Source organism: Sprattus sprattus, assembly GCF_963457725.1.
Source record: "Sprattus sprattus genome assembly, chromosome: 11".
NCBI lineage: Eukaryota > Metazoa > Chordata > Actinopteri > Clupeiformes > Clupeidae > Sprattus > Sprattus sprattus.
In genome coordinates this window covers 1,356,516-1,375,716 of record NC_137909.1, presented here as the reverse complement: position 1 = coordinate 1,375,716, position 19,201 = coordinate 1,356,516, and the positions used below count along the sequence as shown (strand labels likewise).

The 19,201-nt window shown below is 38.8% G+C and overlaps 1 protein-coding gene across 3 annotated transcripts in view; it reads left to right on the top strand.

Annotated features, from left to right (window-relative positions):
• The first annotated feature begins 4,986 nt into the window (after positions 1-4,986).
• jak2a (Janus kinase 2a) overlaps positions 4,987-19,201 on the top strand; it is a 113,253-nt gene continuing 99,038 nt past the window's right edge. For 2 of the 3 annotated variants that reach the window (XM_080847048.1, XM_080847047.1), the window contains exon 1: positions 4,987-5,603. The gene's annotated coding sequence lies outside the window, so the exon portion shown is untranslated. The remainder of the gene's footprint in view (positions 5,604-19,201) is intronic. The other variant, XM_080847049.1, reaches the window with a different exon arrangement.

Below are 19,201 nucleotides of genomic sequence, written 5' to 3'. Positions count from 1 at the left end.
TACTTTTTTACGGCTTTGCCTGGCTCCTCCTCCTCCTGTCTGTGTGCTGCATCTGATTCTTATAGGTGAGCTGGGCGCAGGTGCTTGGAGTCGCGCTATGTCTGGGCCTTTAAAAGCGCTTCAGACCAGACTGGAGGGGGTCCGCCGCTGTTTTGTCTCTCCCTCACCGATTTTGGATTTTGTTTGCTTGTTCACTGCACTGCATTATACTGATTGCTTACACTTTTATTTTCCAACTCCAATACTGACTTCTGTTCAGTTTGATTAATTTAATAAATCTTATACAGTACTGTGCAAAAGTTTTAGGCAGGTGTGAAAAAATGCTGTAAACTAAGAATGCTTTCAAAAATGGAAGTGTTAACAGTTTATTTTCATCAATTCTTCATAAATTAACAAAATGCAGTGAAGGAACAGAAGAAAATTCTAAATTAAATCAATATTTGGTGTGACCACCCTTTGCCTTCAAAATAGCATCAATTCTCCCAGATACACTTGCACAGTTTTTGAAGGAACTCGGCTGGTAAATTGTTCCAAACATCTTGGAGAACTAACCACAGATCTTCTGTGGATGTAGGCTTCCTAAAATTCTTCTGTCTCTTCATGTAAACCCAGACAGACTCGATGATGTAGAGATCAGGGCTCTGTGGGGGTCATACCATCACTTGCAGGACTTTCTGTTCTTCTTTAAGCTGAAGATAGTTGTTAATGACATTGGCTGTATGTTTGGGGTTATGTTCCTGCTGCAGAATACATTTGGTGCCAATCATACGCCTCCCTGATGGTATTTCATGATGGATTAGTATCTGCCTGTATTTCTCAGCATTGAGGACACCATTCATCCTGACCAAATTTCCAACTCCACTTGCAGAAATGCAGCCCCAAACTGGAAAGGAACCTCCACCATGCTTCACTGTTGCCTGCAGACTCTCATTATTGTACCTCTCTCCAGCCCTTCGGCGAACAAACTGCCTTCTTCTACAGCCAAATATTTCTAATTTTGACTCATCAGTCCAGAGCACCTTCTGCCATGTTTCTGCACCCCAGTTTCTATGTTTTTGTGCGTAGTTCAGTCACTTGGCCTTGTTTCCTTGTCGGGGTAGAGCTTTTTGGCTGCAACTCTTCCATGAAGACCACTTCTGGCCAGACTTCCCTGGACAGTAAATGTCTGTACCTGGGTACCACTGGTTTCTGCCAGTTCTGAGCTGATACCACTGCTTGAAATCTTCCGATTTCGAAGGTAAATAAGCTTGATGTGTTTTTCATCAGCTGCATTAAGTTTCCTTGGCTGACCACTGCGTGTACGATCCTCAACGTCTTCTTCAAAAGAGCTTGAACTGCACATTTTGAAACCCCTGTCTGCTTTGAAATCTTTGTCTGGGAGAGACCCTGCTGATGCAGTATAACTACGTTGTGTCTTGTTGCTGTGCTCAGTCTTACCATGTAAATGGATACAAAATGAACATTTATTGTTTACATTTTTCAAAGCATTCTTAGTTCATAGCATTTTTTCACACCTGCCTAAAACTTTTGCACAGTACTGTACATACATAGCTACTCTGCGTGTGGCCTTCCCTTCTCTGTTCCCTGCTCTGAGCAAGGCTTATATCAATACAGATGAAAAGCATGAGAAGGGTGTGAATGGAACTTTAATAAAATATCTTGTTTGCTTGTGTATTGGTCTATTCTAGTCCATATTATTATTATTCCAGCTCATCAGCTCTGACATAAATTGCAACTGTGAATAGTTGCTTGTAGAGTTAGATTTGGTTCTATTGACTGTATTGATATATTCAGTCATAATGAGTGGCTGTTTGATAGATCTGATACATGGCTCCATATTAAAATCTTCATGGTTCTGATGCATGTCCTACAAAAATAAATCAAATGTAATGTCATTTAATGTCCTTTAGTCTCCTACATGTCCTTTCAAAATAACTTAACTTGGTAATAAAGATAAAAAGTTCTTTGGAAAAGCTGATATTTAACAAAAGTGCTGAGAGTGCTTAGAGTCCAATAACAGTACAAGTTAGATGGTAACTTGTTTATCTAAGTGCAAATGCAGAACCTAAGGATAGCACCACTCACGTAAGTAACCAAGCTAACACGAACTTTACCCTCCAAACGTGTATTATTATTATTATTATTATTCAAAAGTAATAAATGCAGTACTTCCCATGTTTAACCACAGCTCAAAAGCATGACACACTAAAATACGTTACATAGAGCATACGTGTGCTTACGATATGATATTTACCATGCAATAGCTCACTGTACCATACAAGTCAATGACAGTTTGCGGTTTCTTAGGAACTAGTGAGGCTTGCATGAACCACGTGACAGCCCTAGCGGCGACATCAAAGCATGTCGCAACTCTGTTTTCTATGGCTCTGGACTGTTGCAATGCGTTTGGCCCTTGTCGGCCACCGTATTGTCATAATAAAAGAGGAAATCCTTTGCTGTGAGGGAATATGATAATTCAAAAAGATGATTATTTAGGTCATTAAGAAACCTTTTTGTCTTCTCACACTCAAAAAAGAGATGCAACATTGTTTCATCTGTGTTATCACAAAAGGAACAAGCAGAGCTTATGCCAGTATATTTAGCTATATTGTCATTCACTGGATATATTTTATGTAGAATTTTGAAGTGAACCTCCTTTACCTTATTTGTGATACAGTATTTACTGGGTAACAGCGAAGCTTTTTACCAGTTAATGTGCTGAATCAAGGATCCCCAGTAGAATTTCCCTCTAGGTGTTATTCTTTTTTTTAAATGAAAGATCTGCGAATATGTTTATTATTATTTCTGTCCATCACGTCAATCCCATTCAAAAGTAAATTATGTTGTGTTGCATTGTCCATACCAAAAGAAAGGTGACTTTTGACAAGTTGGATTAATCTCTTAGGGATAGCTTTAGTGACTGAAGGCCGGCGCTTGCTTCTGCAACGGTGTCAAACTGTTGTGTAAATGTACTCATAGCAATTCATGCTCCCTAAAGGCCGGCGCAAAAAGGTTGCCCGTGTTGCAAAGCAATTCACGTCCAGAACAATAGGTGGAGTAAAGTTGAATTCACGTTAATGTTTTTGTTTATGAGCCTGTCATTTGCTCGGCAGATAGAAAACAGTTTCCCTAACAGAGAGTCTGAAGCTTGAAGTTATTTTCAAACCTTTACTTGGGTAGCACTGTAAAACTGAGCAGACATGCAGAATACATTTTAGTAATCTCATCTCGTAACATTAGTTTCACATAGCATTGCATGTTTAAACTGTGATAGAAACTACGTTACCTTAATGCTAATGTAAAGGGGAAATTCCATAGAGACCGCGCTAGCGAATAGCATATTCATCAAAGTAAACAATTCAAACAAACTTCGGTTCATTACAAGTGGTTTCGGTGCATTACGATGGGTAATAGACATCCAGACAGGATGTAGTCAACCGTCCAGCAGACCAATCACAGCCTTGCAGGCTGCGAGGCTTACATAAATGTTGTGTTAATTTTGGAGCAAGTCTAGAAAAATCGCCCGACGCACGCAAGACGTGAAAAGACGTGCAAGGGGCTTGCAAGGGCCTCTTGCGCCTGCGCTTGCGCCTCTGAGCATAAATTAAGGCGGCTGCTTGGTTCTGCGTTAGGTGTGACATTGTTGTGCAAAATTTACTCATAGCAATTCATGCTCCCTTAATGGTTGCGGGTTGTCTGGGAAGTCCCGCCCCTCTTCTTCCGGCCAATTTGATTTTGCCTTCTGAAGTCGGTCTGGCAAACTTTCTATACAAGTTTAGTTCAGCATTGTAAGGATCCTTGGAGCCAATCACAAACTGGCTATTGGCTACCTGGCGCGCCATTGGCGGATTTAAACTAACCACGGCTACGTAACAAAAGCTACTGCAAAGAGAGTTTTTAAACATTGGACATATGTGTTTGCTTTATTACCGATCGCTGTATCGTTGTATAGTATCGTTGGTCTGATTGGTTAAAGGCGTGTCCAATTACGTGACTGAAGTGGACCGCTGTTGAGTAGTTCGCCAGACCAACTGAGCAAATGAAATGCAGTTAAGGGGCGGGGAATTCCCAGACAAGGTTGCGGGTGTTGCCAAGCAATTCACACCCAGAACAATTATAGGCTTGCGTAAAAAATGGCGCAAGTCTAGAAAAAGGCGCCGACGCACGCAAGACGTGAAAAGACGCGCAAGGGCCGCGCAAGGGGCTTGCGCGGCCACTTGCGCTTACGTCTCTGACCATAAATCAGCCTTTAAGGCGGCTGCTTGGTTCTGCGTTGGTGTCACATTGTTGCGCAAAATTTACTCATAGCAATTCATGCTCCCTGAATGGTTGCGGGTGTTGCCAAGCAATTCACACAAGGTGTGCGTAATAGGCAAATAGGCTTGCGTAAAAAATGGCGCAAGTCTAGAAAAAGGGTCCGACACACACTTGCGCGGCCTCTTGCGCTTGCGCTTACGCTTACGTCTCTGACCATAAATCAGCCTTTAGGCTTGAGTTAAATTAGCTAAATGGGACTGGAAGGTCATGACGTGACAGAAATTGTTCATATGTCATTATAGTGCCAGATCTATCAAACAAAGACATAACATTATAAATGCCATTCTCAAACCATCTGAGAAAAACAAGGATTTATTTTTAACTTTAATATTTGCATTGTTGCAAATTCGTGTTTTATGAGGTGAGAAGTTGTGAATGAAACACAGTTTCCCTGCAAGAAGACATTGTTGGTGAAATTTAGTCAACATGACAGGTGTCATTTACTATCAAGATGAATTTGAATACCTGCCTTCAATGACGATAATGCAGAAAAGCGCAAAAGGTTACATATCGTGAAACACGTGAGACGTTCTTAATAATAATGTCCCCGCCCTCTAACTGTTCGTGTAATCTAAAATCTTTGGTGACACCTGCCTTCTGGTGGCGGACTCATTTGCGTAGCTAATATTAGGTAGTTCGTACCTTCACAATCAGAAAGCTAGGTAGTTTGTAATTATGCTGTAACCAGCGATGGTTACCCATATGTATTAGGTTAGAAATATTGTATTGTCATTGAAATAGTCACACTCGACAAATGTCATCCGTTTTGGAATAACGGCTGTAGCTAATGCTGACACTGCTATGGGCTGTAAGCTAGCAAGTTGTTTTGGTTCCTTTTTACCGAAGCTAAGTTAACTTTCGTCTTACAGTGAGAGACATGACACTCTCAGAACAGCACGGATGGATAACGTTAGCTGACGATCAACATTACTCAAATGCAGAGATAAATTAGCCAGGTAATATTAGTCAATTGAGTCCGCAATCAATAGACAAATCCAACAGGTACCTAGCTAGGTATCTGGCTAGCGAAAGAGATCATATAAGTTATTCTACGTCATCTAGTTAGCTAGTTTGTCGGCAAGCTAATTCACTAGCTAGCCAGCTAAATAATGTGGTAAATTGTAACATAACGCCATTTAACGTTACACGAGACATGCACAGAAGGATGCGTGATGTTGGGAATACGTCGAATAACCCACTGTTTCCGTAATATCAGTTGCATATCTGCGCTTTGGGAATTACTTGGTACACGGAGTTCACACCCAAGGATCTGAGAAGCACTAAAAGTAAGTCACTTTGCTAACCTGACGAACAATATATGGGGCGCTAACGTTACTTGAGGTGATGGTGTAGCTTTTGGTCACTCACCAAATTAAAGTGACTGTTAATTCAGGTGGTAATCAGGTTTGTCGGATGTTGAGTTCATGTTATGAAACGTATGGCTGGTGTTGTACAATGATGTGCGATCTTTGATACTGTCGCTTGTTTGTAGGGATCAACGCTAGCCAACGCTTCAAGCTAAGTTAGCTTGTCGCAGCTTAAATAGACGTACGACTAACAACTGCATTTCAGATAATCTCAAAGGGATATTTAGTTGATTTTAGCGCTAGGTAATATGTTATCTTGTCAGGTATCGAGGTAACGACATCATGTCTCTATGGACTTGTTAGGGTGGAATAGCAAAGTTAACATGCTTTAATTTGACTTAACATCCTAGTTAACTTGCAGGTCGAAGCCTGAAGTGTTTCTCCTCCTTTAAACATCATTCTATACCCTTAAAGCTATTTGTTAAGGTGTTTAACGCTATTAAATTGTGATAAGCAATTCATCTGACATTCCGACTACATTTCTCCAACCATATCCAAAACTATTCAAATATATCTTAAGTACAATGCAGTTCCTTACGCGAGTCTTATTCAGGAAGTTATACTGTTGACATCTAGGGAAAAACAGTGGCCCCTAAAAGCTCATCGTTAACTGATTGTCATCAATTTGTTTTGACAGTTTAGAGTACTGCACACTTTTGGTGCTGTCACTTATTGAGCAACAAGAATGGCCAGTATTTCTCGTTTCTCGTGACGGGGCCTGGAAGCATTTCACAACCACTGTTGAGGCCTATTTGTCCTTGTAAGAATACTGTAAATATTAGGTATATGTTTATGTGTGTGTTTTTGTGTCCAGGGGTGGACAAATTAAAAAAAAAAAATTGGCTTGAACACTGGACAACTGAATTTTGCTTGCTCAGACTCGAGCTTTTGTTGCCCATGGTCAATATTAGATACAGGGTGATATTAAAGCAGCAGTTTGCAGGAATGTTCTACTTTTGAGGTATGTTTTCATAGGCAACTAGTTTTGGTGTCATACAGCTTTCGCGGTATGACATTGGCAACTTGCCAAAAGGAACCAGGTAATGTTAGTAAGCCTTTATCAGTGGCAAATGTACTGCTGTTGGAGTGCAAGGTTTTTGCATGCCTTTAAGGGAATTGACCAGTTCTAGACTAATGTGCCGCTGTAAATTGACCATGTTGTCTACAAAAAATTATGTCTGCTCAAGCACTTTAACTTCCTGTTCTCGCAATACATGTCAGAAAATACAGGCTACACTGAGTGTATATGAGAGTACAGCAACTTCCTTAACTGGCCGTCTCGGAGTTGTATTAATGCCCTGACATTAAGTCTGCTTGGTGATTTTCTCCTAGGTGGTCGGTAGGGCTGGGCGACCCCCCCAAAAAAATCTCCGATTTTTTCATAAAAAACTCGATTCACGATTCGATATACCCCCCCATGAAATGACTACTCACGGTAAAATAATTTCCAAAACACATTTATTTTCATTTTAAAAAGTGCAAAAACTATATTCAGCAAAAAGTGCGTGCACTGACTGAAGTGCCATGAACATTCCTGAGTTAACTCACTAAACTTTTCATAAAACATCTTAATAGAAAACAACTTAACAGAACTTTATTGAAAAATCTAAAAAAGTGCAGATGTTTTTTTTAGGAAAAAAAAAGGTTTCAAACATTCCATAAATAAACAATAGAAATAGAAAACAAAAAATACTCTTGTTGAGCTCTCTATGTGGCTGTGTGTGTGAGAGAGAGAGAGGGGGTAGCCTACTTGTGTGGTGCTTCTATTATGAAGTTTATGATATGAACTTTAAGCAACTGTTGGAAACCTCTCTTCTCCACGGAGTATATTGGAAGCATATCCGTCGCAATGTAGCTGGTAATTGCATTTGTGATCGCTTTCCACCTGGGTCCACCCCTCTCGTAGGGAACACAGCTGGAAAAGCTTTGAGGTAGAGTGGCTTGTTTAGCAGCAGCAGGTGATGTAGCAGCGTTGGAGCTAGTGCTAGGCAGGTTTTCCTGCCGAAGCGAGCAGCATTTCTCCCACGCCGCGGGGTGTTTACGTTTCAGGTGTTGAAACAAATTTGTCGTGCTGCTACCGCCTGCGACAACCGCTTGCAGACACAATTTACAACGCGGTGTTGTTTGGCACTCGTCATCTCTGGCAAAACGATACCAGCTCCATACTACAGTGGTACTGGCACCTTTCTTTGGCACAAGCCCATCTCTCTCCCCGTGTGTTTCACTTGCCATGTTTGTTTGTGGATGAGGTGGGAGTGGGACGAGACAGGAAATACACTACGGAAAGTCTGCAGGGGTCTTGGCGAATGTAAAAATGATCTGCTTGCGCTATGTGCTTAGTGATACGGACAGTGGATAAAAAAAAAACACACAACAAATAAACAAAAAAAATCGTACAACTCGATTTCCTTAAAAAACGAATCTGGTTGACGTTCCAACTCGATTTTAAAATCGTATCGATTTTTTGCCCAGGCCTAGTGGTCAGTGCTTTTATCCTCTTACCTAAAGTTATCTTAAGTTAGCTAGCCAGAAACTAGGTAATGTTACAAGCAAAATTTAGCAGTCTGTTAATAGGAGCACCTGATTTGTGGAGTCAGCCTTCTCTGCTTAATTTTATGACAGTTGATGACGCTTCAAAGTCATTAAATTATATTATCTTAAATGTTAACCTACCTTTTAATAAATTGTAGGGTAAACGTACCTATTAAGCCCACGTACCATATAAGCCCACTTGTGACTTCTGAGTCAAATAAAATAAAAACTACATCACCATTTTTGCTGGTTCATGGTTCTTCCAATGAAGCTGCTTGTTACATAAACTATACTTTTTATTGTAAACCAATCAGATTTGTCGATCTTGAGTTATCGAAGCACATGTGCGACATGTGCCTACTGCTCCCAGGAGAAGACACCAAAAAACTTCATGTATTTTGATGCTCTGAAAAAATAATATTTCTGACGTATTTCTGCTCCTTCTTTTGGTCAGTACTCATTTGTTATACAAAATTAAGAGATTAGTGCTTTAAATAAAACATATGTTAGAATTTCACTAGAATTAGACATATATGTATTTTTTAAGTGAAAATATGCATATTGGCATACTAGCAAACCGCCCACATGCTGCATCAATACAGTTGCTGCATAGCATTGTTCATTGCAATGACATAAAGCATGATAAGCATGAATAGTTTACTTTTTTATATGCAGAATATATTATTTTACTATTAAATTGATAATATATGTGTGGGTTTATCTTTATTTATTTTTTATTAAACATTTTTACCAAGTGGGCTTAAAGGGAACACTAGCAAAAAAATCACACCATTTACAGCGGATGCAAATGAGTATAGCTAATTACTTAAATGCATGATCAATTGATTATTTTCATGTTATGTTAGTGCAGCATATATAGATTCATGGCATGTAGTTGTTTCTTTAATGTCATGTGTGTAGAATAAAATATTCTGACTTTTAACCAGATATTCACTGATGTTCCCTTTAAGCCCACCTGCTCCCATTAAGCACACTTAGCTGTGTTTCAATGGAGATTTTCTCCCATTAAGCCCACTTGGCTGTGTTTCAATGGAGATTTTCTCCCTTTTGACTTTTGAACCATTTCCTTGCCTAACTTTGACCTCACCTAATTACTGAAATTTACTCATGTATTAACCTTAGAATATTACTATTGAACCAGGAAACTGTCTTTCTTTCAGTCATTAGGTCTTTAGATATCTAGATGAAAACAACTGCACTTTCAACCAGCTGTCTGGACCAGAAATTTTGGCCAGTTGTAAATGCCAACAGTCTAATGTAGGATAGAGATACAGACGAAATGGCAACATATATTGAAAGATGAAGTATTGAAGATACATTTCCATTCTCATTTTGATTTTGTTCATGAATAGTTTTTTGGCTACATTCCTTAGAAGACATGTTGTAAGTTTAGCTTTTTCTGTGTTGATAAGGCTGATCACGCATAATCACGCCTATTTCAAATGCCATTTGCAGGTGAGAGGAAAGGAGTAGAGACAAAATGAAAATAGCTATTGAGAGCTAAGAGATTGCATATTTCAATAGAACAAGTTTGGATTGTTAGTACTTTTTAATATGTATTTGTATTTATCAACAAATCATGAAGTGGGCTTATTTGGAACACCCATGGGCTTTAAGGGTACATAAAGTACCCATTAAGCCCATGCCAGACTTTTGACATATTTTGACAAATTAAACAATATAAACATTGAAAATTGGTATAAATGAATTATTGACACTTCAAATGAGACATTAGACTATCATTTTAACTAAAATGTTCTCACTTAAATTTGGGCGGTATATATTATTAATGTCTGAAAAGCAGATTTGGTGGGCTTAATAGGTACGTTTACCCTATATTGCATATGGGGATTATTTTGGGCTTCCTTAGATCACCCTGCCTGTGCCGTTTTGCCACTTTAATCTGTGTGTGTGTGTGTGTGTGTGTGTGTGTGTGTGTGTGTGTGTGTGTGTGTGTGTGTGTGTGTGTGTGTGTGCACACACAAAGGAGAAATGGAAGTGAAATGGAAGTGCATGGGTCAACCCATAACCTGTGGAACAAGCAGGTTTGAGGAAGCTTATCAGAACATATGGCAGGTTCAGGTGGGTTGGGTCAAAAAAAGCTCCAACGCAACATTCTGACTAAGTTAAAAAACCTACAACCTTGTGCTGGATTGTATACAAGCAGCGTCGGAAATATACAAGGGCAAAGGGCAAAACTGCCCCTAAGAAATATAGTTTTGCCCCTAAAATGACTAGGAGAGGGGCAAAAAATGCCCCCATAATGTTGTGTAATAATAATGTAATGAACGTGTCTAACATTGTAGCCTATATGACCTAGGGCTGGGCGGTATGACGGTATATACCGTGTGACGGTATGAATGTGTCTACCGGGAGACATTTTGCGATACCGTTTAAACCGTGATATACTTTTTTTTTTTTTTTTTTATATATTTTTTTTATTAGTTTAAATTAATATATTCTTATTACACACCGCAAGAAAACGTATTTCTCAATATTTATTAATGTTTATGGTGACACACGAGTACGTTTTCACCTGCGTCAATTATAAGCACTTCTTTCCACTCACAGCGTTGGTTTTCGAGATGATCATATGCTTTCCTCTTGCTTACATATACTCTTACATATACCGGTCTAATTTCTGTAGAAATGTGTCGACAAGCAATGTTTCGACAAGCAAGCGTTAATCTAACTACTGTTATTTTTGTTTAATTTGGATATTTTGTGGGCTTTAATCGCTGGCCAAATCGCGTGGATCTCCCGCACAATTTCTCAACTAGTGCCTTTCATATTGACATAGGTTAAGAGCGATGGGGCTGCAAATATGATAGGTAGGAAAAGCGGAGTTTAAACCGAATACATGGAATCATTGTTTCATACAGCGCCAGGCATTGGCACTGAGCAAAGCTATTCGCATTGTAAACTTCATTAAAGCCAGCGCACTTAACAACTGGCTGTTTGATCAACTGTGCTATGAACTTAGACATGACATTCATGCGTTCCTTATCCAGAAAAAGTCCGCTCTTGCCGAATTATTCACTGATGATTGGCTTATCAATTTATCTTATCTGGCCGATATCCTTTCATCCCTCAACGAGCTGAACTTGAAATTACCGGTAAGACTTATCTGTTGTGTATGGAAGCCCATTTCCGTCAGTAAAAGAAAAAAAAGGTGGTCACAAAAAGTCATAATTATGAGATAGAAAGTCATAATTATGAGATAGAAAGTCAAAATTATGAGATAAAAAGTCATAATTATGAGATAAAAAGTCAAAATTATGAGATAGAAAGTCATAATTATGAGATAAAAAGTCATAATTATGAGATAAAAAGTCAAAATTATGAGATAGAAAGTCATAATTATGAGATAAAAAGTCATAATTATGAGATAGAAAGTCATAATAATGAGAAACAAAGTAAGCATGCTTCACTTTGGCTTGAGTCTGATACAAAAATGGAGTACATTGAGGACTACTTTAAACGTGGCTTTACCACAAATGAAATGCTTGATTTGCTTGCTGTTTCGCATGGAGTTGTATTACTAAGCAAGCGTACTGTTGAGAGGTTTTTAAGCAAGTTATGGCGACGGAAAAATAAAACCGATGTGGCTGAGGTGGCAGCATTCATTGATCAGCCACCAGCGTTCAATTCGCTGGTTTGCAGTACTAGGACCTAAGGTTACGCTGTCTGTATCTGAGAGGAAGCTCTGCATATCAGCTACATGCCCATTTTCTGTCCCCAAATCAAGTCTAATTCTGGAAGGGCATCCACCAGCGTGGATCACAGCATCCATAAAGTATCCAGCGATGACCTTCGGATCATTGTTTGTTTTATAGGCTTCAACCCATATCATCTTTCTTGAAAATCTGTCTATGCATCCGCTGATTGCAATTCCAAATGGTTTAAGCTTATCGTAGCCATCAATGTGCCAGACGTAGTTTGGACCACAGCTGTGGTAAACACGCCGTCGTAGTCTGTTTCTTGATCTCAGATCAACACCTTCACCATCTAGTAATCGTAACAATATTCGAACAGTCTCTCTGTCCGTCAAAATTCCATTTAACCAACACTTTTGGTGCATCCATCGGTACCCATGACACTGACCAGATGTTTGCAGCTGCTGTTCAATGAATGCTGCCACCTCAGCCACATCGGTTTTATTTTTCCGTCGCCATAACTTCTTCTTGCTTAAAAACCTCTCAAGAGTACGCTTGCTTAATACAACTCCATGCGAAACAGCAAGCAAATCAAGCATTTCATTTGTGGTAAAGCCACGTTTAAAGTAGTCCTCAATGTACTCCATTTTTGTATCAGACTCAAGCCAAAGTGATTTTGACTGGTCTTATCTAGGCATGCTTACTTTGTTTCTCATTATTATGACTTTCTATCTCATAATTTTGACCTTTTTATCTCATATTTATGACTTTCTATCTCATAATTTTGACTTTCTATCTCATAATTATGACTTTTTATCTCATAATTTTGACTTTCTATCTCATAATTATGACTTTTTATCTCAAAATTTTGACTTTCTATCTCATAATTATGACTTTTTATCTCATAATTATGACTTTCTATCTCATAATTATGACTTTTTGTGACCACCTTTTTTTTCTTTTACTGGCGGAAATGGGCTTCCATAGTTGTGCCTCCGTTGGTGTCTTATAAAACGTGAGTTTTATTAAAGCATAGCGTGTGTAATGTGTAGCTATTTCATTCTGTTTGTTAACCTTTCCTGCTCTGAACGTAGAGATTGCAGGGGAGTTAAATGCTCCGCTGCCGAAGTAGATTACATGTTTTTAACTACGGGGACGGGTTAATTCCCTTTCCTTTACGTCTGCTGCTGGTTAGGAAATACAGACAGCCGGAAAGGTTAGCAAACGGAATGAAATAGCTACACATTGTGGCGTTCGTCGCCGGGACGAATAACATGACTCACTAGTCGCTATATGTTAACAATGAATGTCTCTTTATTCAGTACATGTGTAGCATCTCTTAAGTGCAATCAAAATGGTGACGGCGCGTATATGCGCGTATGGGTTTTATACTGAACGTAAACACTATCACGCATGACATCACATGACACACATTACGGTTATTTTGTACCATTTCTTTATTAAATTTACAGAAACATCTATACCGTGATATATACCGTAACCGTGATATAAAATTACTCATACGTTATAGAAGATTTTGGCCATATCGCCCACCCCTAATATGACCTGGTCAGTTGATTTTCGCCTTGACTGATTGTTGCGTGAAGAACCGAACGTTCTAACAAAAAATCTTTGGAGCGCTTCCTAATCAGACCTGTGACTGAGAGAGAGAGGAGAAATGGGGATCCGCGATCTCTCTGTCACCATCTCAGGTTCTAAAAGATCAAATTCACACATCCAGCGACTGTCAAAAAATTTAAGTTAGATTGGCCTGGGGCGGAGGATGACGACCAGAAAAAGACCTGATTGTTTTTTTCAAGGCATGTCGGACTTGTGGACAACGAGTTGCCCAAGTCATTGTCAATCCAGCACAGGCACATTTTTCTGCTGACTTCATCAAGGGGAACGAAAACATACAGAAATATATGGCCTTTCGTCACCAGGCGCCAAGCAACACGCCATCGCCTACGGTGAATGATAACTAGTATAATACTTTTAGAAATTATTTTGTTCGGTTAAGCTAGTTTAATGTTAGTTAGCTGGGTCAGTGACAAATAAGGGTTGGCAAGATGCCAATTAAAAAATATGTTTTAAACCTGTTAAAACAACATGCCCAAGGACTGTTAGAATGTATATTTTGCATTTCTGTTGGTATTTGATATGACATTTCTACCATTTTTCACCAAATACGGAACTAATGGCCCTGTATATTGTCAAATGGTGTTACCATTACACAAGTACAAGTATTTAATATTTCATCCTCCTAGATTTTATGTACGTGTAGTCATGAAAACTAGTAATTGATTTTCAATTCTAAACCTGATTGTTCAAATCCTTGATTGTGATTGGCTAAAAGCCGTTGTAAAATCCAGCATTACCTTACAATTTGACCTGATTACGTTCCATATTACTGCGCAGCGAATGGCAAGGCATTCATATAGCGCATTTCATACCCAGTGTTCCATCTGGCTGTTGCGTTGCTTCAAGGGATGCGTGGCAACGATTTATTTAGGAACTATACTTTTTAGTGGCGGAAGAATGACGGTTTATCATTAAACTATTGTTTCTTAAATTGAATTGTCATTATTTATGAAACCATATCAAATATGTGTAGTAACAGTTTTAGAAAAGCAATAAGCCCTGTGAGTCCGTGCTTTGCGCTGATTTTAGAACAGGTAGGCCTAAGGGGGTTTAACGGCACTCCGCTTCGCGTCGTGCCTAACAACTCCCCTTACCTGTTCTAAAATCAGCGCAAAGCACGGCCTCTTGGGGCTTATTGCTTAAATATCACATGACATTTTTTTTATTATATTTATTCAGATTAAATTGATGTTTTATTGTACTGAGCAAGACATTATGTTGTAAACATTAAAGTTTTCTGCATATTACATGGCCATTTGGGTAAAAATGGTTTTAAAACACATTATAACAGTGTAATGGAATACTTAAGTATCATCCATATTAACTTTTTTGTACAATATGAGATTTTTGTGAAAAATACTGGTTACGCCAATTGACATTAATCGGTTACACCAAATGACCATACTGCTTCTACAGCCAAAGAGCAAGCAATTGACACAGAAAAACAAATAAGTAGTCGCCAAGGTAAAATGAATTAGATGTTTTAATTAGGGATGGGCATTCGATTAAATTGTCTTAATCGATCGTCGGGAGAATTAACGATTGATTTTCGATTAATCATTAAAAATGTTATAATAAAATTCACTTTTTATAGGCTATATTAAAATTCAGTGAAAAAAGAGAAAACACAGCGTGTTCCTCAACAAGATCTTTACAAGATTGACAACTCTTGTGGCAGTTAAACCGAATCCGTTTAATGGTTACACATGAAAATATGCGCTGCTGTACTCTGAAGCAGCGGCGCTGACAGCTAGAAGCCGGTGCTCATAAACACAACATACTCGTTTTTTTTCTCTCTCTCGAGAAAGAGGCTGAGAGAGAGTTTAGCCTACCTAACAATGAATGAGGCTAATTAACAAAGCTCCATTAAAACAACCAGTAACAGTATTATAGGCCATTCAATTCACCGGTATAGACAATCTTAATAGTTAAGCCCTAAACCTACAAGTCCAGGAGCTTAGAATAACAGCTGATAGTAAGCAACAACTTTTAAGATGATTCTTGACAAACTGACCAGTGCCAATTTCAAGCTAATCATCCCCTGGTTTTGTAACCAGAAACAATAACCCTGGAAGGTATTGCAAACTAGTAACTAACTGTTAAAGCACATGTTTTTAAAACAACCAGTTAGCTAGCTTGGCTACCTTTCGGAATCCTTCAAGCCAAGTTCACCAGCAAACCTTGGTTAAGTGGGGATGCTAACTTAGCCACGGTAAGCTAAGTGATGGAGGCTGGTAGGATGACACGCTATTTCCAACAGTGCTGATAAATATGGTTGGTTCCAAATAGGGCTGCAACAATCACTCGAGTTACTCGAGTAACTCGATTACAAACAATGATCGAGGATTTTTTTTTGCCTCGAGGGTTCGTTTAGTTCATATCATGCTCTGGTGTCACCATTTCATACAGACTTTTATTATTGACACGCGCGCGCGCATTCAAAGATTTACGGTCTCTGTACACAGCAGCTCCGTCAGTCTAGGTTTCAGTATGGTAGTGACCAGTTTAGTTAAGCACACAAGATTCACATACACGTAGAACAATAATGATGTAAGCACTCAAAACTTATTTGTCACAGTATGGTGAAGTACTATTTAAGGCATTGTGTGCCTACCTTATGATAGTACGTAGTTTCATGAAGTGCAGGGTACGTTATAGTAGCGATAGCGGGCTAAGCGGAAATTTAGCTATGTTCTGCTCTTATGTTGATTCGATGTAGTAAGGATGGGTTCATCCTTATAAGTTTATATTTCGACTGTTCAATGTATTATGGATGATATCATTTTGCCTAGTGTGTCCACTATCTATTAATATTAGTTGTGTAATTGTTATCATGTAGCAATAACTCATTTTAATGTAATTCAGTGCAGTGCTGATTTGCCCAGGCTATTGAACACACATATTGTACGATCGTACGCATTTTCATGTAATGGAAATTGATGAATTAAATATCAGTCACTGCCCGAGCGATACAACCAAGCAACCTAGAACCAGCAAATAAAGTTCTTTAACTCATTAACGTTAACAGTTCACCATGCGGAGCCACTTCTATGTAACGTAAATGTTGACGCTAGCTGATTTACGATTGCTAGATACTGTGGACACAAGCGTAAGTTTGAATTTACGGTGTGTGAGGTTATTTGTAGACTATACTATGAGTCATAGTGATGCTAGACATGATGTTACAGTAAGTAGCAGAGCGAGTACAAATGCACCAAGATCTCATGTCATGCACGTCACTCCTCCTGCACGCGCGGCACATACACACAGCTGCTGAGTTTTGACCCAATTAAAGTGTTGGATTAATTTTTTTTTTCTTTTGTCAGGAACAACAGCCAATTGCTTATTATAACTAAATTATTTCAGGCTGCAACTGTCCCTAAACCCAATGTACTGGTAGCCTACATTGTCTCTATAACACTCGCATGGTGTTTCCATGGCAGCAGTCTAAAGTTTGCAACGCAAACCAGTGAGCAGCATTTATCATAGCATTGTCACTAATCCACGTTAGTTCTATCTATCTCAATCTGTCTGCTAATCCTTCAGAAAACAATGACTAAGTGTTACATAAACACAAGACGTTTATAATTTGAATGCAATGGGGTTATTTACTTTGATGACATTTTGGAGGTTTTGATAACGCGATCACGGCAACTGCGCGATGCTAGTCGGTCGGATACGTTAGCATGGCGGCTACGTTAGCATGGTGGCTAATAATGCGAGTCACTATTGACATGAAGTTGTTGAAAACGCAAAATTACTTTAATCCGATTACTCGATAAATCGATGAAATTCTTGATAGAATACTCGATTACAAAAATATTTGATAGTTGCAGCCCTAGTTGCAAATGTTTAATACTTAATTAGTTGTGTACTGTCACTAACCAGGGTCGGATGTGCGTTGTTCAAGTGGTACATCATGCGGCGGCAGACACGGACACAAACACTTAAATGAATTATGATGTTCATGTGTATCTTTGAATGACAGCAGTCAATAAGTATAATTTTACATGTTTTATGGTAAAGGTAACCTTAAATGACTTATTTTGTGATCTGGCGCTATATTTATATAACAAAATTTTTTACTTGACCTTCCAGGGGGGGCGGGCGGGGCCGTTGGGGGGGCGGGCCGCCACCCTAATATCATTGTAGGGGAAACACTGTCAATTAATCGATCGTCGATTAATTATGCCCATCCCTAGTTTTAATATATCCTCATGTTATTTTTCATATTACATTAAAAACATTAACCAAAACAATGAAGAAACAGGACCAAACTGATCAGTTGATGCAATACTCTGATAGCACTATACAACTATTAAGGCCACTGTTTGGAGCATTTTTCTGTTTGTTTAGTAGCCGAGACTCAGATGCTATTGCTAGGGTATATATTAAGCCTTGCAATCAATATAGGCTTGTTACACTAACGGAGTCTATTAGTGGTGGCTCGTGTGATCAATATAGGCTTGTTACACTTCTGTTTACTGGAGTCTATAAGTGTTGGCTCGTGTGACACCTTGCTGCAACAGCCCGCCAGATTCCGATGTTTTGGACTAGGCTAAATTTAACTTAATTAACCAATACAAATTTAAAACTGCATATCATCATTGGTGTGCTAAGCTGTCAGTATCTGTCCTTTCTGAAAGTTGTACCAGACAAGTAATCATTTTGTCTTACTCAATGATCTGGATGTCATCATGTTCTTTAAAATTAAAATTAGTTGTTTGCGTTTGCGTGACGAGTTTTTTTTTTTTTAACAAATATACCGCTCAGGCATTGTGTACTGGCTCTCATAACGGGCCAGGTGGGTGCGGGTATTTCAAAAGTATATTTTAAAAGTTGATAAAACCTAGTAATTCAGGTCTTCACTTGCGATGACTAAATAATGACCTAATTCTCCAGTGGCAGCATAGTCATTAGACTGTTGAACCAGAGAATTTCTATTGAATGTTAGTATTACCCCAGGGTCAAGTCAACAGTTAAATATTGCTTTTAAGTTGTTAACACTCGATTCAATGGCACCATGTCAGCTGGAATTACTTGGTAAATTAATTTTGACAGTGACTGTAACCTCAAGAATCTAAATTAATTTAGCTGTGGGCTATTCACCATGTAATCTCTGGCAAAAACATGGTGCTTGTGTTTGCCACTCGCATGGCGTTTGACCCATATGTGTTAACCAGGCTTTTAGCCAGGCCTGCGTCTTTTGGACGCACTGTTCTAAAATAATAAGAAATTGGTTGACTACTTTTTAGGCAGACGCCCTACAGACGAAGTAATGCTGCAAACGTTGCGGCTTTGTAGTTTACCAAAGTCGTACTAAAACATTTTGACAGAGCGCCGTTTACCACACAAAATCGCTTCGAGGTCAGTAAGCAGAACCAGAATGAATCCAGGAAATTCAAAGGCTTTTTAGTGCGCCTTATAGTCCGGAAAATGCGGTATATTAGGTACAACTTTCTTGTCCAGTGCAGTAGATACACGAAAATGCAAGATTGTATTTATTGTATTTAGGATGTGACAATCAAGTTGTTCTTTAAGTATTATGTTATTGTAAAAAAAATCATATTGTTGTTAAACAGAAATACAAGATGTAACTGGCAGTTCTGGCTTGAATTTCTTTTGTGTTGATATGATTTTCAGATTGTGTGGTACATCATATGTGAC